Below are 24,245 nucleotides of genomic sequence, written 5' to 3'. Positions count from 1 at the left end.
TGACAGATTCCCGAACTGTCAACATTAAAATAACATTATATTAATAATTGGGTTCCAACATGTAACCATAAGTCCATGATTGGGGTAAAAGACTACTTTACCCCTAACTTAGATTTATTTAAGCCTAAGGCCCAATCCAAAGGCCTAAAAATCAAACTATGAACCAATGGCCAACATATGGCCCAATTTTCCAAATTGGGCCCAAACCATTACATGGTCTTACCCTAACACCCAACCATTTATTCCAGTCCAAACATTTGGCATTCCAATGGTCCAATATCTCATAATCATCAAGGCCCAATTATGGCCCACATATGGCCAAATTTTCCAAATTGGGCCCAAACCCTCACATGGGCCTTACCCTAAAGCCCATTCAAATATTCTAGTCCATATACTTGTTCTTGGATAGCCCGTCAATAGCCCAATCACCAAAAAGCCAATAGTAAGGCCCAACTCAAGGCCCAAGCAAAATTAGGGTTTTCACATAAAATGACGATTAGGGTTAAATGTTTCTTACTTAACCCATTAAGGACTTAATCTATTAATTCCATCACTCTACTAGATAGGGTGTAATTCATAATTCAATTCCAATGGCCCAAAACGTGGGTCCTGATAAGTCCAAACCAACAAATAAAATATTAGGGTTTTCTAAACCCTAATCAGGGTTTCCAACCTAATCACGTGCCCATTAGCCAAATGATTCCCCTAGACCTAAGGAGAGGACTTACTTTTGTTTTCTTTCCTACGTAAGTCTGGTTCTATCTGGGGTAGTTCGAGAAGTGGTAGCGAGCCTGTATATACATATATTCTATTTCATCATGATAAACACCCTGCTGAAGCCTTGTTGCATGCTTGTCTAGCTCTACTGCTCGGGAAGAGCTAGATCCACAACATTCGCACCTGCTTACTCGCCCTGTTGCGCATTTAGTTTCAGTGTTCGCTTTGACTGATTCTTTAGTTAAAGCAACCGATGCCCTAACTTAACCCGCATTAACTTTGGTGCTTTCTATTTCTATAAGTAGTACTTGATCCCGGAAAAAGGCTAAAGGGATAGGCTTGATGCCAGATCCACTTTTAGGGTTGACTTAGCAGTTGAAGAAGGTTGTAATTTGACTAGCCGTTCTCTTTTTCCATTTTGAGTTATCTAATTAATTGAACCAAGCAGGACAAAAGCAAAGAGCTAGTATGAGTCTCCTGCTCTTAAAAGGTGTGTATTAGATGCTCCAACCTTGAATCATATCCCGTCCGGTTAACGATGCTAGTAACTCATATTTTTAGGTTAATTAAAGTTTCATTAGGTCAACTAGGGTTTCCTTTGGTCAATTAGGGTTTCATTAGGTCAAGCACCACCTACTACCACCTCAAGCCGTGGTGGTCGATGGTGGCACCCGACTGTAGCCACCACCTCACAGTGGTGGTTATGGTTCCACTCTAATCATATCCAAGCATCCCAAAAGAAATCTAAACACATGTAAAGCATACTGCCACCCAACATAACGACTGGTGGCTGCAGCCACCACCCTACGGTGATGGTTATGAGTTTCCTTGATTATTCTGGTCACTAATTACAATTATACAACACAATATCCCAAAATAAACACACACAAAATAAGATACACACACAGCCACCCTTATGTGGCCGGTGGTGGTACAAGGTGGTAGCCACCCTTGTGGTGGCCGATGGTGGCACAATATCAGAAATTAATTTGGAACTAATTTGGTGATCAAAAGAGACTAATTAAATTAATGGGGACTGATTGTGTAAATCAGTAATAGTTGTAGTTTGGGCTAATGGATCCTATTGGTGTAGGATGGACGAAAATCTACGGTGAGCCAATAGAATTTCATCCAAGGCTTCCATATGGGGACCCATAGGTTGCTTAGGCCCTAATCAAGGGAATTAAAGTTTCCATATTGAAAATCCTGTGAGCCTCAACTATAAAAGGAACCCTATGACTCATAAAATTGGACTAATGAATCCAAGAAGAAACCTTAGTCGATTTTGAGCCTCTCTAACCTCTCTCTCATAATTCTCAATTTCTACTTGGTGTTTGTGACTCATTAGATGTGCAATAATTGAGGCACTAAGATCTTGAAAGTCAACATCAACTAGCTACAAGGAAAAGGTATTCATCTAACTTGGTTTTAGTTATCAATTTCGAAATTATGTATGCTAGACTTAGGGTTTATGCTTTGGATGATTATTTGCATGTATAACTTGAGAAAAACCTAGATCCAAAGAATTAGGGTTGCATGTATCGCATAGGAATGTTGTAGTGCTCAAAACCCATCAAGCCTTATATCACAAACGACCTTAAGCAGTCCATTGCTTTCTTGATCTCATAACTACAATGTCATTCCTACGGTCTTATCATTGTCTCAAACAGGTCTAAGTCCTTTGAGGAAATCCATAAACCAATCCATGTATTTGCCACTCCCTCACAAATGCACCCGAACTGGTGGGTACTATTGTTCCTTACGTGATCTAATAGCACTCCCATGCTATCTACCAAGATAGTGAATGCTACGGATACGTACGCAGCCTTACAACACTATAGCACTATCTGCCAACCTTGTGAATTCTATAGCTACTCCCGCAGACTTACAACACTTCCCACACTACCTGTCCGTTAGTGAATGCTACGGCTACCCCCGCAGTCCTACAATACTTTTCATACTAGCTGACCGCTAGTGAATGCTACAGCTACCCCCGTAGTCTTACAATACTTTCCATACCAACTGACCGCTAGTGAATGCTACAAGTACCCCCGAAGTCTTAAAACACTTTCCATACCGGGTCGAACATGCACTCGACCTAACACTCAACTGAACTTGAGTACTAACTGGAGCTCTAACCTAGTTCCCGAAACCTACTGTCTGGTGTCAAGGAAAAAGTGTGAACCAAGTGTTGGAACATTTTCCGAACTCGCACTCACCCAATACTCAACCTAGATGGCTACTCGACCGCCTTCCTCCCCGGCGGGGATGCAAAACTCATCCTAGTTTCACACATTATTGCTCCTAAATACCTGATTGATTCTCTCCCACCTAGATTCGACTAAGTCTTCATAGCACGTGAGAATTGAAGGATTCCTAATCCTTCTTGATTTCTAATAATCCACTGTTGATAGTCTGTGCTAACCAACACTAGGGATTAATTGCCAATCAAACCCTAAGATCACCCATCCTCTGAAATCTTGATGCGTACTCTTCAAATCTGGTCCAATCTGACACTTCAATCCACCTCCCATGCTGACAACTGGAGGCCTTAATCTTCACCCTGGCTGATAAGTCCTCGTTCCTACTTCCAATCCCGTAGCACCGCTGAAATCTAACCGAACACGACCCATGTGAAAATACAATTCTCTTGAACATCCTATGACCAAACACTTATGCATCTAACACCCACAACTGACACCACCATCTTCATGGTACAAGTCCTTTCTTAGCAACGGTAGTCCCTTGAACTCCAAAGTTCTTCTATAGGCAATTGTCAACCATACCGGAACAAATGATATAACCACTGAACTTTGACTTCACTAGAGAACTATCCCACTAATTTTTGACTAAGGATCTTCCAAATAATACTTCTAAACAGATCCCGACAATGACCCAGAACGATAATGGTATATGTGGAACCCAATCCAAAAGTTACGTCCATTTATAGGTTCATCAAAGATATCTCGGCATGCAGAATGACATACAACAATCCTTGATAACCCAAAAAAAAAATCGACCCGAGATCTAACTCGTTCAAGTTTAAACAGAAAGCTAATTTGATACAGTTTCCCGATATCCCTCTTGAAGTAGTAGAAAATAACACACCTGCAATCATATGAAGGAATCCTGATCACCTCCTCCTGATATACCTCGACCATCCTGAGGACATGGTGCAAAGCTCCAATCCGATCTTAATGATGGGAATTAACAATAAGATCCTCCTTCCTGAAGGATTCTAAGGATTCATAGGCTTTGCGCTTCAGATGAGCCCCTAATTTCCCCACGACAAATCTGGTATGATTATCGAGAGCCCCTAAAATTCCTTCCTTGGCTGAATGAAAAAACCACGGAGATCCATACCAAAACACTACGAGTAAACTCTGATGAGATGAACTCCCATGATCACGCATTGATCGGTCCAGGTCCTCCATCTGAACCGGAACCAGAATCTAAATCCCATTCTTGTGTGATCAACACCATACCGAACTGACATTCAAGAGATTCGAATATACCCAAGAATCCTTATCCTATAGGCTTCATAGATTTTCCAAGACTCTCCCTGATTCAAGTATAGATCTTGTGCTTTCAATAGTACGCGCCCAATACTACCTTTCACACCTATTCATACTTTCCTTATGAGTCATCCTGAATCCTCCAAGTCCCACTCTCAAACTGATACCCTGAATGATTTCTAACAGCGCAACTAAATCCACTAAAGCATTTCCTAGGCTCTCCGAAGTTCCCGAAATCACCCATTCCTCAGTTACTGAAGGATTCCTATTAATATTAACTAGCTATATCATGAATATAGCCACATGCAACAGAGATCAGATAATCATTCAAGTAAAAGACTTAATCCTAGAATGGTTGGACTCAGACAAGAGATATGCAATAGGGCAAAGTCCATCACTCTGAGATTATCCAGTCTATGTCACATGTGACCTAGCATATTTACCTAATGGCTAACTCATATTGCTGAGAGTACTACAAAGCAAAAAGCAAGCAACATTCGGACAACAAAAAAACTAACCAAAATACTCCATATCATGCCATTCTATTCAACTATCAAAACCATACTAACTGCCAATTCCATGTGCTCAAACAATCAGGTATAACCTAAACAGACTATCCTATCACTGACTGATTAGTACTAGCATATAGATATACAAGCACATACATCAGGCATATAAGGCATCTTCCTAGATCCTTAACCCTAATCTAGCATGCAGTTCTCATACACATACAATAGGCATATATGGCATCCTTCCTAGACACTCAGCCTTAATCTAGCATGTGGCTATCTTAATCATATCATATCATAGCATATCATGTATGGGTGTCTTGGGGAAAACTTACTTGAGCTCGGTTGATTGCACACATCACACACCTTTCCTCTTTTCAAAGTTCTTTTCTCTTTTCAAAATTCATTTTATCAAAAATTATTTTCTTTTGAAAACTTTAATACCAAGTCCTCTGTTTGAGTCCAGACACACCTGAGAGTGTGCCCAAATCCCTCAAACTAAGGCTCTGATATCAACTTGTAACATCCCAAAACTCAAGACCAAAAATTTCATTTTTAATTAAGTTATTATAAAACCTGTAGGAAAACATCCATAATAACATCCCATGTCAAAACCAAAGTGTCAATAATAAAAATGTGTTATCATAAAACAATATCAGAGTGTAATCCCAAAGATCTAATGTGTAGAAAACGTGGTGTGACGCGTTGCGATCGAGCCGGTTCCTTTCCTTTGAAAATGAAGTACCTAAAACCAAAACTGTAAACTGTAAGCACAAAGCTTAGTGAGTTCCCCCATCATACCACACACTATACAATAAACATACTGTCAGGCATATATATCTGGGTGCCTAACCTACTCTGCTGAGCATATCTAGGTGCTCAACCTACCCTTCTCAGATATACTGGGGTGCCCGAACTACCCCTATCAAGCATATGAAGGTGTTTGACCTACCCTACCAGGCATATCTGGGTGCCTGACCTACCCTCAAGTTTATTTCAACCGGTTACAGGGACTATTTAACCCCTACCACTACCACATAATAACATAGCATAACATACTGTTCAGACATATCTAGGTGTCCGACCTACCTTTCGGTTTATCTCGACAGACTACAGGGTCTAACCTACCCCCTACCACTATCACATAATATCATAGCATATAGAACATAAAGTATAATAGATAGTGGCATACCAGACAGATATCACAAAGACAATCATATCAACTATAATCAACTAGTAGTGGGCCGACATTGGTGCCTTCGACCCACTTCTTTTGGAAGGTAACTCACCTCACACTACTGAATTCCTGCGGACAAAACTCTAGCTACTGGATGACAGATTCCCAAACCGTCAACATCAAAATAACACCCAATTAATCATTGGGTTCCAACACGTAACCATAAGTCCATGCTTGGGGTAAAAGACTACTTTTCCCCTAACTCAGATTTATTTAATCCCAAGGTCCAATCCAAAGGCCCAAAAGTCAAACTATGAACCAAAGCCAAACATATGGCCTATTTTTCCAAATTAGGCCCAAACCTTTACATGGTCTTATCTTAACGCCCAACCATTTATTCTAGTCCAAACATTTGGCACTCCAATGGTCCAATATCTCATAATCATCAGGGCCTAACTATGTCCTACCTATGGCCTAATTTTCCAAATTAGGCCCAAACCCACACATGGGCCTTACCCTAAATCTCATTCTAATATTCTAGTCCATATACTTGTTCTTGGATAGCCCATCAATAGCCCAATCACCAAAACCAAATAGTAAGGCCAAGGCAAAATCAGGGTTTTCACATAAAATGATGATTAGGTTAAGTGTTTAATACTTAACCTATTAAGGGCTTAATCCATTAAGTCCACCACTCTACTAGATAAATCATACGGTGTGATCAGATGTAATTCATAATTCAATTCTAATGGCCCAAAACGCGGGTCCCGATAAGTCAAAACCAACAAATCCAAAATTAGGGTTTTCTAAACCCTTATTATGGTTTCCAACCCAATTGCGTGCCCATTATCCAAATGATTAGATTTTTAGGTTACTTAATGTTTCATTAGGTCAACTTGGGTTTCCTTTGGTCAATTAAGGTTTCATTAGGTCGAGCACCACCCATTGCCACCTCGGGCGGTGGTGGTCAACGACGGCACCCAGCGACAGCCACCACCTCACTATGGTGGTATGGCTCCATTCCAATCATGTCCAAGCATCCCAAAATCAATCTAAACACATGCAAAGCACACTGCCACCCAACATGGCGGCAGGTGGCGGCTGATGGCGGCAGCCACAACCTTACTGTGGTGGTTATGAATTTCCTTGATTATTCTAGTCACTAATTACAATTATACAACACAGTATCCCAAAATAAACACACACACACACACATACACAATAAGATATACACACAACCACCCTTATGGAGGTTGATGGTGGTACAAGGTGGTGGTAGTTATGATGTTAGGCCAAAGCAACACCAAAAGCACTCCAAACATCAATCCAAACGCACCCGAATGCCCACAGCCACCGGAGATGGTGGCTAGCAGTGGTGGGATGGAGGCAAAAGCTGGTGGTGGGGTTTTCCTCTATTTTCCGGCCAACAACAACACACATACATGCACCTGAAACATCAGGATATGCATTCAGTTAACAAACTTGTGGCAGGTTACGGTGGTTGGAGATGAAAGTTACCACCTCACGGTGGTGGTGGTGGTGGGTTATCTTGATTCCATACCAAAATAAAGCACATACTTCACCATTAGTTCCGAAAGCAGCCCTTATAAGCAAACACATAGGCATTCAGCCACCTACAAGGTCGCAAGACATTGCGAGAATGAAACAAAAATGGCGACCAATGGTAGCGGTGTCCAAAACAGGCGATTACGACCCCATACAACCAAAAGGAACAAATAAGATGAAAGATACCCTCACCACGAGCATTCCGATTGCATACGAATCATGTTTCGCTAGTCACAGCTCCATCTTTGTTCTCGATGGGGTTTCTCTGGCCAATGTGCCAAACACATAAAGCCCAACCCCAAGATCAAATCCCAAAACATGAACAAGCCAAAAAGTCCACAATTGAATGTACACATGGTGTTCCCTTAGGTACGCTCAACGGACTCGATGATCTCAGATGGGGACTCAAACCAGTACGCAGAGCATACTTGCATTTATGCGAGGCATAAGTTCAACTTTTCCAAAACTCGATCCTGACTTAATTTTTTAATTATTTGCATCCAAACCTTAGAAAACCTTCAATATAAGCTCCTAATGCATAAAGTTGGCACCATTATGCATTTTCATGACTTAGTGGGACCCAACAAATATCTTAACCCATTAAGACCCATTCTGATTCAACTAGAACATGCATGGACCATTCTTAAACATCAAGCAAGCATTTTTGTGAACTAACAACATCATAAGTGGTAAGATCTATCACTTCAAGCTCCTAGAGTGGCTCAAACTCATAAAGAGAACTTAATACAACATAAAAGCCCTTAATCTTTCCCTAAACTCAAACTAGCATAAGGAGAAGTCAAGATAAGAAGTTTTTACCTCCTGAAGCTTCCCAAGAGTGTGAAGATTCTGGATCTATAACCCCTAAGGCTACACCAAGCTTGATCACCAATATCCACTTCCTTGAAATAACACTAAGAACCCTTCAAAACCACCTCCAAGTTCAAGAATACACCACCAAGGGGATTCGGGTTCAAAATGAGGCTCTAAGATCAGTGGAGGCTGAGAAATGATAGAACATTGACCATATAATGGTGTTTAAATAGTGCCTAATCCCCAAAAATTAGGGTTTGGAACTCTGCTCATTACGATGGGCGTACACCAGCTTACACTGGGCGTACCAACCCAGGCACGCGTAATCCATCATTGGATGCATGGGACCAATTTGCCAAGTTTTTTCATTAGGGGCCAAATCCTTTCTTCCCCAAGGTCCTAAGCCTCTTGACAACTGATGATTCGGCCGCAGCCCCAAAGAATGAAGCAATCAGAAACCGAGTGTTACAGCAATATCCCAACATATTTTTTGATTCTTGATATCTCCTCGAAAATTCTTACATCATATTAGACTGTTTCATGGTTATTCAACTTCAGTCAAAGCTCTATTTATCTTTAAGCTCTCTTACAATTAGTTTCTCTGTACCAGTCCTAAAGCTTAATTTGTTACATTCAAATCCCTTCGAAACTCTTATTTAACGTCGAGTTTTCTTGTATAGAGGTATCCAAAGATCGTTTGGGAACTTCACTAGGAACTTGTAGGACAAAAATTCATCAAGAACTAGGTACTTGTTAAAGTACAACCACATCATTAATGTTATATTGGTGTTTTTTACATTGACTATCATTGACTGAATTCGATGTTCAATGAAAATCATCTTTTTCTTAAAGTTTGTCTCATATGGAATCATAATTTTCTCTAGGCATTAAAGAATTGACACTACTTCCAAATAAGCAGTAAAAAAAGTAATCTTTGAGTCCATGAAAGCTTGGTTGTTATGCTAGCAATTGAAGCATTCTGTATGTTCATCCATATGTAAACGGATAAGCAGTGATATTTCAACCGGACTCGGCGAGTAGACCCTGTCTGGACAAAAACCCTAATATGAGGGTTTGCACCCTATTTAAACACTTTAACCCGGCCTCCTTCGTCCCATTTACTCCCAGAGGACCCCCATAGCAAACCCTAGCCGTTGTTGAAGCAAGCTACAACATTTGAAGTGAGTTTGGTGTTTTGTGATCCAAGGATGGAAGAGAAGCTTGAAGGAACAAGAAAGTACCTTGTTCTTCCAAAAGCTAGATCCCATTTTGTGTAGTTTTAGGGATTTATGAGCCATTTTAGCTAGCCAACCATGAATGCAAGCATGGTTTGGGACGAGGGTATGGATCTAGGACCCTTGAGGGGTCACAAAGCAGAAAGGGGGTGCTCTTCCACCCAAGAAAGGCTCCATGAAACTCAAGGGCTTGTTTTAGGACCTTTTGAGCTTAAAGTCCTATGCAAGCACATAAAGATTGTAACTTTACGTGCTAGAACGGTCCTAGGAGCATAGATCTATCCTGTAATCAAGAGTTGTACATCAGAAATCGAAGATCTAGTGAGAATATGCGACAAACTCGGCGAGTCCAATATTGAGTCCCAAATCAATTGAGGGTCAAAAGGACCTAGTTGAGTGTGGAAAGGTTTTAGGGAGTCCCGGGGAGTGACCCAATGTTCTGGACTAAGCCATTGTTCGGGATATTCATGGGACTCGGCGAGTGTATGAGCAGACTCGGCGAGTCCAAGTCAATCTTCATATGGATGAAGATGAACTCGACGAGTTGTTCATACAACTCGGCAACTCAAGGACAGGACATGTTTATCAGTTGAAGATGAACTCGACGAGTTGTTCATACAATTCGGCGAGTCGGATGAAGATTCAGTCGATGTTCATTTGGAAGGAAAACTCATCGAGTCGTCGCCTAACTCGACGAGTAGAGATGGGTATAAGGACAAATGGAAGAATAGGGACTCGGCGAGTCAGGTCAACTGGTAGTTGACTTTGACTTTGACTTGGTCGGGGGTAAGATGGTCATTTTACCCCAAGGACAGTTAGCAAGGTTTGATTGAATGTTTTCTGGGAATTATAGTCAGAGGATTTCCAAAGCAGGAACAATAGATAGTTCGTTCCCACGCAGATCAACATCTACTTCGAGGTGAGTTACCTTCCAGTAGCGGTGGGTCTATGGCCACAATGCCAACCCATTAGTAGGATTTGTATGATTAGATGAGTGTCTATGTGATATTCATCTAGGTTTGCTACTATCTGATATGTCTACGTGCTAGTATGATATGATGCTATGTACTAGTGATAGTAGGGGAGATAGTCCTCCGTATCCGGTCGAGAGGATCGAAGGGGAGACCAGCACCCAGATATGCTAATTGGTATCCGGTCGAGAGGACCGAAGGGGAGACCAGCACCCAGATATGCTAGTCAACATCCGATCGAGAGGACCGAAGGGGTAGGTCAGGCACCTAGATATGCCTGACAATATATGTATGCTATGTAGTTGTATGGTATGTGGTACGATGGGGGAACTCACTAAGCTTCGTGCTTACAGTTTTCAGTTTTGGTTTCAGTTACCTCTTCATCGAAGGGGAAGGAGCTGGCGCGGTAGCGGCACATCATACACATACATTGTTCTTCGCTTTACGAACTTGTTCTGGGATTTGTACTTTGATATTTGGTTGTTTTCATATTTTGTATTCAGACACGATATATGTTATGAAATGGCTTGATCAGACAATGTTTTATTTACAAATGCATTCCAAAGTATTGATTTAAAAACGAAATTTTTGGATGTGAAATTGGGTTGTTACATACCTTCTGCTATAAGTTTATATTTTATTGGTAAAATTTTCTCTGGATTTAAAGATTCTTACGACAGAGATAAAGATGCACGACGGATTTAGAGTCGCTGGAAAGGGTTTGAGCGGTAGGTATTATGGGATGACAAAATTGTGAGAATAGTACCTGTGGTATGTCAAAACTAGTAAGTTTGGTCCAAAAAAGTTTGGGATCGCAAGGATGGTACAATAGTTTCGTTTTGTTGTGAGTTTGGTCTAGTTTGGTTTGAACTTTTTTGTATTGATGGTTTTTCCCCTTATTATTTTATTTTCCATTATTGTTATATTACAATAATTAAAAACTATTAAAAATAAAATACCTCTCTCTCTCTCTCTCTCTCTCTCTCTCTCTTACTTCACCGGAAAAGGAAAGAGAGTCGAAAACACTCTTGTCGACTGTCTAACCCCACTTTCTCCTTCTTTCTTCAACAAGTGCAGCCTCAAAGACCTTGATTCCATCTTCTTCTTCATCGAATTCACACATGTATCTCCATATTTCCTTTTTCTTCGGGTGAATCATGAGCTTTTTTTGGTTCATAAATGAACTCTCTCTCACACACACACACTAATCGATTTTTAAAAACAAAAACTGTCCTTTTCCCCTTGTAGGCTGATCGACTCAGAGCTTTTGTTCTCCTCAATTGAGTGGTGACTACGACATTGGGGGTTCAGATTTGTTGTTCGTCGGTGTTGCGGGAAAGAAACCCTAACCAACTAGGTAGTGGCGGTGAAACCCTAATCCTAGCTAGGGTTTGTTGTGGCTCTGGCGACCTCGAGCTTTATCTCTAGCATTCTCCGACAACTGTGAGATCAACTGCGAAACCCTAATTCGAGCAGGGATGAAATGCAAGATTTTCGTTGAAAATGACCACCACTGTAGTTCATCTTCGTAGACATGAATTTGTGTAGTTCATCTTCGATCGTGTTCATCTTTGAAACCCTAATCCGATGGTGGTTTGGGTAGGACATGAATTCGAGTTTAAGGGAGGTAGAGGATTACCTTTCGATCGATTTTATGCTAAAACAGAGGTGGTTGACGGCGGCGGCATTTGTATGTTCCGTTTGCGGCTATTTTTGTCGCGATTTGAAAGAGCTGGACAAGAGAGGTGTTTGTGGTGGTGTAGGGCAGTAGGTGGCGGCAGGAAGGGGCTGGAAACGACAACGAAAAAGGCGGTGGCAAAAGGTGTTTTCTGGTTGCTTTTTCTCGACAGTTTGAGCTTCTGCCAGAGGTTTTTTGGTCTCGATTGGCAGCAACAGTGAACAACAAGGCAGTAGGTTGTTTGCGGCTGTAATTATCGAAGAAAATGGGAGGAAGAGGGGTTGGACAATCAACAAGAGTGCTGCTGGCTCTCTTTCCTTTTCCAGGGAAGTAATAACGAGAGAGAGAGAGAGAGAGAGAGAGAGAGAGAGAGAGAGAGGTATTTTATTTTTAATAGTTTCTTAATTGTTGTAATAAAACAAAAATGAAAAATAAAATAATAAGGGGAAAAACCATCAATACAAAAAAGTTCAAACCAAATTAAACCGAACTCGCAACAAAACCAAATTATTGGGCCATCCTTGCGAGCTCAATTTTTTTGAACAAAACTTGCTAGTTTTGACATACCATAAGGATCATTATGCAATTTTGTCTCATGGGGTTTTGTGGTTGTTATATTATCGGATTACAATTGTTTAGTAATTAAAATTTAAAAGACTACTAATCTGTTAATATTTTTCAAAAGTGCAAATCACAAATTCTATCCAAAATAGTCAAGAGTTAAAAGAAAAGAAAAAATGATAACTATGCAGAAAACATAAGACGACTAATTTTTAGACTTGCCAACCATAAGATCTTCTTGGTCATCTTGCAAAATTTTCATCATTCCTTTCAACTCTATGGGTGTGTTTGGCAAAAGTAGCTGTTAGCTGGAAGCGGGTAGCGGTTAGCTGGTAGCTGGTAGCTGTAACTTTTATTTGTTATATGAATGTTTGGTAAAAAGAGCTGGAAGCTTTTGAAATATATAAAATTACATAAAAGGACAATTGATTAAAAATAAAAAAAGTATATAAATATATTTTCAAGGGTAATTATGGAAATTGATTTCAAAAGCTCCGGAGCGTTTTGTTAAAAGCTACATGAAGTAGCTTTTAGAATCGGAGCGTTATGATAAAACTAAAAGCTAAACGCTCGTACTGCCAAACAAAGCTTTTTGTTTAAACTAGAGCGTTTTGTCAAAAACTAAAAGCTAGAAGCTCCTAAACGCTTCCAAAAGCTCTGTGCCAAACGCTTTCAAACACGATGCCTGGAAAATATGAATCGTTAGTAAGTTGAATTTTGAGTTTCGTTAACAGAAACAAGGATATATAATTTACACAAAACTGAAAGATGTATTCTATTAAGACATGTTCACACACATGTATATTAAAAAAAAAAAAAAAAAAAAAAAAAAAAATCGGTCCCTAGAATCCACTATTTCATATTGGATGCTACCAACAAAAGCAATTTAAGGTGAACAATGGAAGACAAAATCATGAACCAAGTCGATTAAGCTATGGTTATACTATATCAGGAAGATATGAATGCTATCGATAATGTTGTCACAAGAGTGGATATTTCACAACAATGGTTTATCCTTATTACAATCAAATAAAGGCCATAGATTGTTAAAAGTTTTTTAGCAAAGCATGATTAAAAAAAATACAAAATCCGAGTGTAATTATTATTAATTAATTTAAATTTGTAAAACATACTATTTGCTGAGCGTCCTTAATACCATCCCAAGCAAACATGAGTCGATCTAGATCGAAAATTTGGTTGTTTAGCATGTCACGTTGTCCTTCGTACCTGACAAGAATGAGTATAGTTTGTCAACTAATAACTGCGTAAATAATATTTATGAAAGTAGTTTGTATGAAATGAAAAGCTATGAAGGAATTTTAAAATTGTAAATATTCAAAAACCCAAAATGACATGGTGTTCTCAAATTTTTCTAATTATTATTTTCTAGATATGTGTTCAAATGAAAATTCAATCCTCAAGTGCCTCAATTTGCAACAGAGATAACACTTGCTAAAGATGAAATAACATACGATCTTTTCTCCTTGATAAGTCTCTTTTTCCGAAATTCCATAACTTGTTGAGCTACACCAGGACCCCTTTTTTTTATTTGGTTATTACATCGAGCAACTTCTTCCTTAAAGTGCTTGATTGTCTTATTCGCTGTCTTAACTCGTTTATTGATCTAAATAAGCAATAAAAAGTAATCAGATTAGTTAGAACAGAAGATTGTATATGATCAAGATAGATATTAAGAATTATTCAAAAATAAGATTCACAGCGACAACCACTTAATCAGCAGGGAAAGTAATACAGCCTCAAACAGCTCCAATATAAATAATCTATTAAATTCAAATTTAAATGATCATATATTAGTTTCAAAGAATTGCTTTTCTAACTAACAATCCATGATGGTTTCTTGATGAGTTTTAAGGAGAAACAATACAACTATTTCTTGCATCTCCCATGCATGCTTTTGGTCTCATGAAACACCCCTTAGTCTATTCCAATTACCTAATTCTTTCAGATTTCATTATGCGTTTAACCAATATATATAATCCAAATAGGCAAATACTATGATTAGAAACGAATATAAAATTTCCCCAAAATCATATTGGTTTATGTTATGCTATAACCCATCAGATGTTCTTTGACTTCCAAATTGAAGTATTGGTCGGTGATTGAAACAAAATTTTGGTACGATGAAACTATAAAACAAACCATTGAAATGATTAATTGTAACAATAAAAAACCAGATTAAAAATATTCCATCTCGATGTAAAAAGAAGTTTTATCGAATTTTTGTTATTAATTTATATATTAGAAAATACAATTTGCAGATAGAGAGAAAAAAATATATACCCGTTCCCTTACACCCAACATTGTCTTCATATCTCGTTTACTTGAAACTTCTTGCTGTTATCACAAATCAAACATAGTCAACCACAGTATAAATAATCGACAAAGGAGTAGAAAATGGTAAGAAATTTAATTAAGATATAAAGAACTTGACAGATGTTTGTATAACATCACTAAGAACATAACATAACAAGTAGTCGTAAGGTAGAACATTACGTAGATTAAAATTTTAACAAATTGCCCTTACACAAAATAATACAAAAGAAAGCGAGATAGTCATGAAATTCAAACATGCACATGCTACAAATTTCGACTACCAGATGCTCTAATGTTCAAGTATATCCTCGTGCACATATTGTGTGACTTTCAACGATGGCAATAATCATGAATGGAAAAGCATTACGCTGTTCATACAGAATAAACGAGAAAAAATAAAAGCAGAAAAGCAATGTCATAAATTGAACGAGGAAGAAAAAAATAAAACCTGAATCGGGCGACGCTGCAAGTCCAATGCTTCAAGAAAATCGTCTGATGATGAAGGATTAATAGCCTATCCTTCCAAATCACTCCCGTGCTTTCATCCGACATTTTTAAAATCTTGTTATATTGTGATAAAGTTATATCTTAAATTCATAATGATATTCTAAATTAAGGTTTTAATCGGTTTTTGGGATTATTTATTTAATGGGAAAAGTGAATACTATACAAGATAGGTACCCTAATACTTAAAACTACGTAGTTTTGATTAGTAGGTTAATTTGCTAATAAAAAAAATACGTAATTTCCTTAAACCTTAATCGTGATCGCATTCATTCGAATCATTCCATCATCAAGAAATCGGAAGTATCTTAATACGAATTGAAGATACTGGAATCGAAATTCAAGGAATTCACAAAGAATCGAAATCAAGAAACTGCAATTCACAAAGAATATATATATATATATATATTTGAAGACGTATGCTAAAACCAGTTGCAATTAGTATGAATCGAAATTAAAGTTTTTTTAGAATTTAATATTCGAGATTATTGTTTACAATGTTCTTTATTATCTGATGAATCTTTATTTATTTCGGGATTTTAAAAATGACATTATTGTTTTTAGACATTGTCATTGGCTGTTATCGTGTCTTTTTTATGTATACTGTTTGCATTATATTCAATATAAAACAATTTGGTGTTAATCTTTTATTTGAAAATATGCATCGTTGTCTATTGCAGACCATAATGAGTGAAGCCGAAGCAACTAATCAAGCTATAGAATCGTATATAACCGAAGATATTGACACAAATGATTACGTGGAAGCAACATATGAATCTCAAAAAATAAATAATATCGGTATGAACGTTGAATTTGACGAAGATGAAGTTAACGATGAAAGTATACTGGGAAAGGTTTTTGATACACCTGATGATGCCTATACATTTTATAATGATTATTCATTTTACATGGATTTGGTATACGTAGAGATGACACAATTAAAAATCCTAAAACAAATGAGCCATTTCGAAAGATATATGTATCCAACAAAGAAGGTTTCAAAAGGATGGACAAAAAAGATTCAAGTGAAAATGAGAAAAAACGTCGCAGAGATATTAGAACCGGATGTCAAGCAAAGCTACGAATAACAAGACAGGAGGATCGAAAATGGTTGGTGGACTCGTTTAATGACACACACAACCACGACTTGACCATGACACCTACGAAGGTGATGAAGCATCGATCTCATAGCAGTTTCCACCGTTCAATAGAAGGTAAATCTCTTATGGTGCAATTTGGTCAAGCAGGGTTGAAACCTTCTCAGATTAAAAAGGCTGTTAATACAATGAAAACCTCAAATGTAGCTGATGTTACTTCAAAGCAATGTGCCGATGTCTTATCTGAGCAACGAAAACAACATAAAGGAAAGGAGTTCTATGGACTTATAAAACATTTTCAAGATAAAACATTAGTTGATAGTGACCAGTATTTTGTTGTGGATTTGTCTGATGATAGGTATCCTAGAAATATCTTTTGGGCTGATGCTAGATCAAGAGATGCTTATACAAAATTCAGAGATGTTGTTGTGTTTGATGTCACCTATATGACTAACAAGTTCAAGATGCCTTTTGCTCCATTTACTGGTGTGAATCATCATGGGCAGTCTATACTTTTTGGTGGAGCATTGCTTGAAAATGAAAACGAAGAGTCATTTGAATGGTTATTTGAACATTTCCTCAAATGTATGTTTAACAAGTATCCGAAAGCAATTATAACAGATCAAGACAAAGCAATGGGAAATGCAATAAAAAAGTGTTTCCGAAGACTCGACATCGTTTTTGTTCATGGCATATCATGAAGCATGAAACTGAGCACCTTCGATCGTATGTTTCCCGTTACAGTGATTTTCAAGAAACACACAAACAATGGGTAAATAGTGACACCATTGAACAATTTGAAGCAACATGGGAAGTTATGCGTAATAAGTATGAACTGGAAAACAATAGTTGGATTAGAGACATGTATAACCAACGTATACATTGGGTTAAACCCTTCTTGAAGGATACTTTCTTTGCTGGTATGACAACAACCGGACGAAGTGAGAGTATCAACTCATTTTTTGATGGATATGTTAATTCGAGGACCATGTTAAATGAATTTGTTGTACAATACGACAAAGCAGTTGAGTCTCGAAGGGCTGCCGAAGAAGATGAAGATTTAAGACTATGAACTCAAGGCCGGTTCTTTCTTCAGTGCATCCAATTGAAGCAAAAGCAGGTCAATGTTATACTAGAAAGATGTTTGATACTTTCAAAAAAGAATGGACTGAAGCTATTACCAATTTGACTCATGAGACTATAGGAAAAACTACAGAAGAAAGCACATACCGAGTTGGGCAATTGGATGTTGATAAAAAATATTGGCGCATTGTTACCTTTCGTTCTTTGGATCAAGTTAGCATCACATGTTCTTGTGCTAAGTATGAGACAAATGGGATTTTATGCAAACATAGCCTATTCGTGATGAAGAAGAAACATGTTAAAGCACTATATTTTACCCCGATGGACCCTTAGTGTTAGGTACAAACTAGGTAGTGCTAGTATCGGACTCGGAGAAATGAATAATGAAAATGGAGTTAGCACCTACACACTATGGTGTGTCCGTTCAAATTTTACTAAACTAATTGAACAAGCAAGAGACCTCCCTTTAGAGATACAAAAAGTCAATACAATATTGATAAGTCTTTTAGATGATCAAACAAATCGAAAGAAATCTACGTCATTAGAGAATACATCTCAAGGTTCTTGTACGGGAGTTTCGCAAATAGATATGATGCCACAGTTATCTGTCCGTGATCCTCTTGGTCCATCTACTATAAAAGGGCATCCTAAAGTTGCTAGTAGAATCAGGTCTTCTTTCGAAGCTCCCAAAAAATGTACATGCTCTTACTGTCAAGGATTGGGTCATTACGCTACTAGTTGTTCCAAACTAAAGGTACTTTTAATTAATTTAATTTTCATGATTTAGAATTCTAATAATTATATTAACAATATTTTTTTTACATGTATCAGACAGATGAATCGTTGGAAGAGACATAATGATAAGATGTGTTGTTTTTGTAAGCAAAGGAAAATTCGATATGCGTCTTGCCATTTTTGACATTTTTTTTTTGGTTAACAATGTATGAATAATCTGGAAATGTTTTATGCTTCTTAACATTTTTTTATAGTTTTCAAATAAAAATTGTTGATTATTTATGATTTTTGTGTTTAAATTGAATGTTAGTTGTTATTATGTCTTACAAATGAAAGTAGGATGTTATTTTGGGTTAAAAACGAAAATATGATGCAAATGTGGGTTAAAAACAAAAATATGATGCTATTGTGGGTTAAAAACAAAACTATGATGTTGTTGTGGGTGAAAAACGAAATTAGGATGCTATTGTGGGTTAAAAGCAAAATTATGATGCTATGTGGGTGAAAAACAAAATTATGATGCTATTGTCGGTGAAAAATGAAAATATAATTCTATTGAGGGTCAAAAATGAAATTATGATGCTATGGTGGGTTAACAGCGAAATTATTTTGCAAATGTGGGTCAACTTCTTTGGTGTCTCCGTGCAACCCAAGATCTTTCAATGGTAATCACCTGCAAAAGACATAAATATCCTTGTAATCTTTTCAATAGAAAAGGGAAATTGAAAACATGTTGAAGCTCATGTAATTTCATACAGCAGCAACAACAAATGACATTCAATAATAATTTACCAATAGTAATTTCATTTCACTTTTATGTTTTCCAGGATTGCCCTCACTGAATGCAATATGAAAAGAACACCAGGAAGTCAACTAAGGCAAAAATTGAGCAACAAATGCAAATAAATGAAACAGGTCAAATTCATAACATTTCGTCTTGGGATGAGCAAGGCTTACAAAACTGGACCAGATCAATTCCGTCCTCCTTTAAAAGAAGGTAAATAGAGTTTTCATTCGCCTCTTTGGTTATTTTTGACATTCTATATTTAAGCATTTCACTTCTTTTTCTATTAAGTAAAAAAGAAAATGAACCTAACCTAGGAATAAGAGTTGTGTAGTTTTATTTATGTGAAAACAAAGCTGCTTGTATTATAAATAATAAATAATAAAGTGTGATTTATGTTTTTGGCAGTAGGTTTCTTGAATGAAATGCACGAGTCCAAGCTCTACGAGCGTATGGACGCATCCAAACTGGAAATTCATGTTTGGAAACAAACAAACATTATCAGATACATCATTCATTGCACACAATTGACACAAAAGTTCACTTAGGCATTTAATCGAACACCTGGTGGACATGCTGCATAAGCTATAATTTCTAGTGAAAATGAGTTGCCTGTAGTGATGTTGATTCGACATTGCCCATTTCAAGGAAGACGGCATACAATGAAGTTCCTGTGGAACAAAAGCGAATGGGAAATTGAAGATTTTTAAGAGGAGGTGTTCGTGAAACTGAAAGAGACAAAGACATAGGGACTAACCTGAATCGACTTCATGGGTGGGGCTGGGTTGTAGAACGTTGCATTGGATCGATGTGCCAAGAATTCCAATTTAGTGATATAGGTTTTGTTCTTCGGTAAATTTCCTTCCCTGAATTGAATTTCGATTTCAGTGAAATCGTTTCTTTTTGGTGAATTAACCATCCCGTCGTCTTCATTGAACGTGTGTGGTGAATGAATCGGCTTTGTCTGATGCAGCTTTACGGTGAAGAGAGAAAAGGGAGGAGGAAAAACGGGTGGATGGTGGTGGCAGATGGGAACGCCGATCGGTAATGGGTTGTGCAAAATTAAGGGCTTTAACAATTTATCAAACAAAAAAAATTTCACAACTCTGGTAATTTTCTTTCACGGTAATAAGTAAACATAAACGACGACGTTTTAAGTATTAGGGTACTTGTATACCCTCAAGGGTATATTCACTTTTTCCTTATTTAATATGCTTATTAATTTATCATGTAGTTTTAATGTAGTTTTAAGTGTGTGAATATAGAAAATAATCAAAAAGGTTTATTATCTTAATGACTTAGGAGTCCAAAAAAGTTTCAAAACAGTACAAAAAACCTCAATATTATTTTATCTGTTTGAAAAAACCAAATAAACTTAATATTTTGTCTAAAAGAAGCCCAACGAAGTTTCTAAACCGTTTAAAAAATCTCAATCATGTTTTGTCTGTGCAAAAGGTTAAAGTTCGTTGAGTTTTTTTGAACAGATAAGCCATGATTGATGTTTTTTGAATTGTTTAGAAACTTCGTTGGTCCAATATGGTAATAAGTCACGTCATTTGTTTCTTTTTCTTTGACTTTTATAGAATTGAACAAAAGTGCAATTTAGTTGAGCTCTTTTAGACAAAAAGTTATGTTTGTTGGGTTTTTTTAATAGACAAAACATGATTTAGATTTTTTGAACGGTTTTGAATCTTCGTTGGACTCGTAAGTCATTTTCTCTTATATTAAATAATGAATTGTTGTTAAGTTCTTTATTTTGTATATTTGAAACTAGACTGCGCGTTGTTTAGACTAAATGATACTAAGTTATAACTCGTGGACACCAAAGATGATAAAATTAAATAAAAAAAATTATTTAAATTATAGCTTAATTATTGAGCAACGATAATAGAAAATCTAATAAGTAATAAATATATATGTTTGTCAATAATTTCATAATGATATAATGATTGGTTGAAATTACAAAAATATAATGGTTTAAATATTCGATTGGCAATTTGTATTTGTAGATATGCTATAAAGTTATCATTTCGTAGAACACAATATAAATTTAAATAAAATTGAAATTGAAATTGATATAAATAATAAAACTGTACAATTTTTTATAAACTTCTAAAAATTTCTTTATATACAACATTGGATGTTTTATTTGGTAGTCTATCATATTTAACACCAAAAATGAAATATTAAGGCTAGGACCCAACACAATAATTGACAATTCAGTAAAGGGATGTCGTAATCCAATTGACGATTTACCAATTCCAGCACGAAAACAAAATTTAAAATGAATTAGGTTTTAAATGAAATTCCTAAATATTTTGAGATTCATTGAACTATTCAATGGCATGTTTAATCTCTATTATGCCCTTTCTATTAGTGACCAGGATGCCGATGATCACAAACAAGGTGTGAATAACCATTCAAATTAGCTTGGTACTCTCGATGTCACTTACCACCTAATTAATGTGTTGGTTAACGACACACGTTCCATTCATCTATGATAATTTATGAGCTACCCATTGCCACCCTTTATAAGTCCATACTAGTGTGTCAGTTAACCACACATCCTTTACTAACGACTTTTGTAAAGTGCGATGTGCAAATACAATGATTAGCATCAAATTCATATTTTCCTAAAGTAACTAAGATTGAGAATTTTTTTATAAAACATTTAGTTACTTTATATTTTTGTTATACTTATTAATGAAAATTTAATGTCCTATCCTACCCATTTGGTTAACGATCCTCCACAAGTCAAGGGTGCGGTGGGTAAGAATGGATACCCAATGGTGGTCATTTTATAGGACGCTTCCTTAAACACCCCTTATAGACCAGCTTCGTGAATGAGGCCTACTAATGGTGAGACTGACCTTTTCTTATATATATATATATATATATATATATATATATATATATATATATATATATATATATATATATATATATATTAGACTTTTAATTTTATATATAGTATAAGGGTGTATTTTAAACATTTAAAATCCTAGGGTTCTAAAATTTAAAATTTCAGAATTAAACTATTTACTTCAATTTTAAATTATAAAACCAAAAGGATGTATTTTAAAACTTTTCAAAAATACTAGGTTAAATGCTTTTTAATAATTAAATTAATAAATTAATTTTGTCTTTATCAAAAATTTTAACCTAATCATGGATCCATTATAATGTTATAAGATTAAAGGTTGAATTTACCAATTTTATGTTGGATTAATGTCTAAGTCAGTAACCATATTTGGTATATACTTGTCCCGAGTGTGCATGGTCCTTTTGGGTTGCCTTCACCAAAGCAACTTGATAAGGTAATTTGATATGAGAGAGGAGATATTATGATTTATTAATATATTATAAGAATAATATATTAAAGGAGAAATCATATTTATTTGATCAGTATTAGTCATAAATTAATTAGGAATTAATTTGGTGACTAAAAGAGACAAATTAAATAAAGGGGTATAAACTGTCAATTGTGTGATAGTTGAGTTTTGGGCTAGGAAACCTAATGGACTAAGGGGGAACGAAATTATGATGAAGGATCATCATATTTTCGTCCAAGGCCTCATTCCAGAAGGTTCCTTGGGCTGCTTGGTGGCTAAGCTGTCCATTAGGGTTTTGACTGAAACCCTAGCACCCTATAGTATAAATACATGCCCTATGCTTCAATTTAAGGCCACTTGATTCCAAGGGAACCCTAGGGCCGAAATTAGCTTCATTCCCTCCTCTCTCTTAGTTGCCTTCTTGCTTCAAGGTGTTTGTGAGCCATTAGAGGCACTACAATTGTGGTGCTTGCTTTCAAGAGTTCAAGAGAGTTCAAGAGATCAAGGAAACTAGTTGTTATTGCTATATAACAACAAAGGTATGTTTTTCTACACTTCTATGTAAATTTCGAAAATCATAGAAGCATGTCAGGGTTTATTTTGTGTTCATATAGTTGTATGTCTTATAGTGAAAACATAGATCCAAACTAGGGTTGTATGCACACATAGGATTGTTTGTATAAAACCTAACAGTGGTATCAGAGCCATTGGTTTTTTGTTTTCAATTGGATTTGATGCATATTATGAACTTGACAAATTAGGGTTTATGGCAAGTAAACCCTAAGGCTTGGTGATTTTCGCAAATTAGGGTTGCCAAACCCTAGTTGGCGATTTTTTGATAGGGTTCTTGAAACCTTTTTGCCTAGCCTCCAAATTTCGAAATTAGGGTTATGAAACCCTAAGGATTTCGAAAATCCCTTGTCCCCAAGATAAGATCCCAAGTTTTTAGGGATATGGATAATACTATCTTTGTGATTATCAATTTAATTGTTTAAACTAGATAATTGAAGATCTTGTATTATCCTTTCCATATATTTAAAATAAAAGGATTAAATAAATTAATAGTTTAATTTTATGATAATCCCTAAAGATTTAATACTTCAAATTAATTGTTTGATTTTGATAATTATTAAATCAAAGATTTTTTTGGTGTTTAAAATTTTAAATTAAATAGCCTTAATTCCGAAAATTTTAAATACACATTAAGATACTAGTATTTTTGAAATGTTTTAAAATACACCCTTATACAATTATGATATTATAAGATTAATTATTATATATGTATAAGAATAAGCTAGTCTTATCGCTAGTAGGCCTCATTCACGAAGCCAATCTATAAGGTGGGTATAAGGTTGCTGCCTATAAAATGGCGCTTAATGGATGTACACTCACATCTACCGCTTGCTTGACTGGTGGAGGGTCGTTAGCCGAACGGATAGGATAGGGCACTTAATTCCTCATTAAAAGTATAATGGAAATATTAAAGTAACTACATTGTTTTGCAAATTCCCACTCTTAGTTACTTTAGGGTAAAATGTGAAAATGATGCTAATCCATGGAATTACACTTCGTACCCTTGTCAAACGTTGATGGAGCGCGTGTGGTTAACCGGCACATCAATTTGGGGATGACAT

The 24,245-nt window shown here is 36.5% G+C and overlaps 1 long non-coding RNA gene and 1 pseudogene across 1 annotated transcript; one reads left to right on the top strand and one right to left on the bottom strand.

Annotated features, from left to right (window-relative positions):
* The first annotated feature begins 16,125 nt into the window (after positions 1-16,125).
* LOC145016213 (protein FAR1-RELATED SEQUENCE 5-like) lies at positions 16,126-18,610 on the top strand (annotated as a pseudogene).
* Positions 18,611-18,997: 387 nt separating this feature from the next.
* Positions 18,998-20,353, bottom strand: LOC145015257 (uncharacterized). The gene is made up of 3 exons (XR_013665809.1): positions 20,037-20,353; positions 19,892-19,950; positions 18,998-19,168 (listed from the first exon to the last, which is right to left on the bottom strand). It is a non-coding gene; the product is annotated as an uncharacterized LOC145015257 (long non-coding RNA).
* Between the last annotated feature and the right edge of the window lie 3,892 nt (positions 20,354-24,245).

The sequence above is a fragment of the Lactuca saligna genome, chromosome 9 (assembly GCF_052625555.1).
Source record: "Lactuca saligna cultivar CGN05327 chromosome 9, ASM5262555v1, whole genome shotgun sequence".
NCBI classification, from domain to species: Eukaryota; Viridiplantae; Streptophyta; class Magnoliopsida; order Asterales; family Asteraceae; genus Lactuca; species Lactuca saligna.
This window is presented reverse-complemented; position numbering and strand designations above follow the sequence as displayed.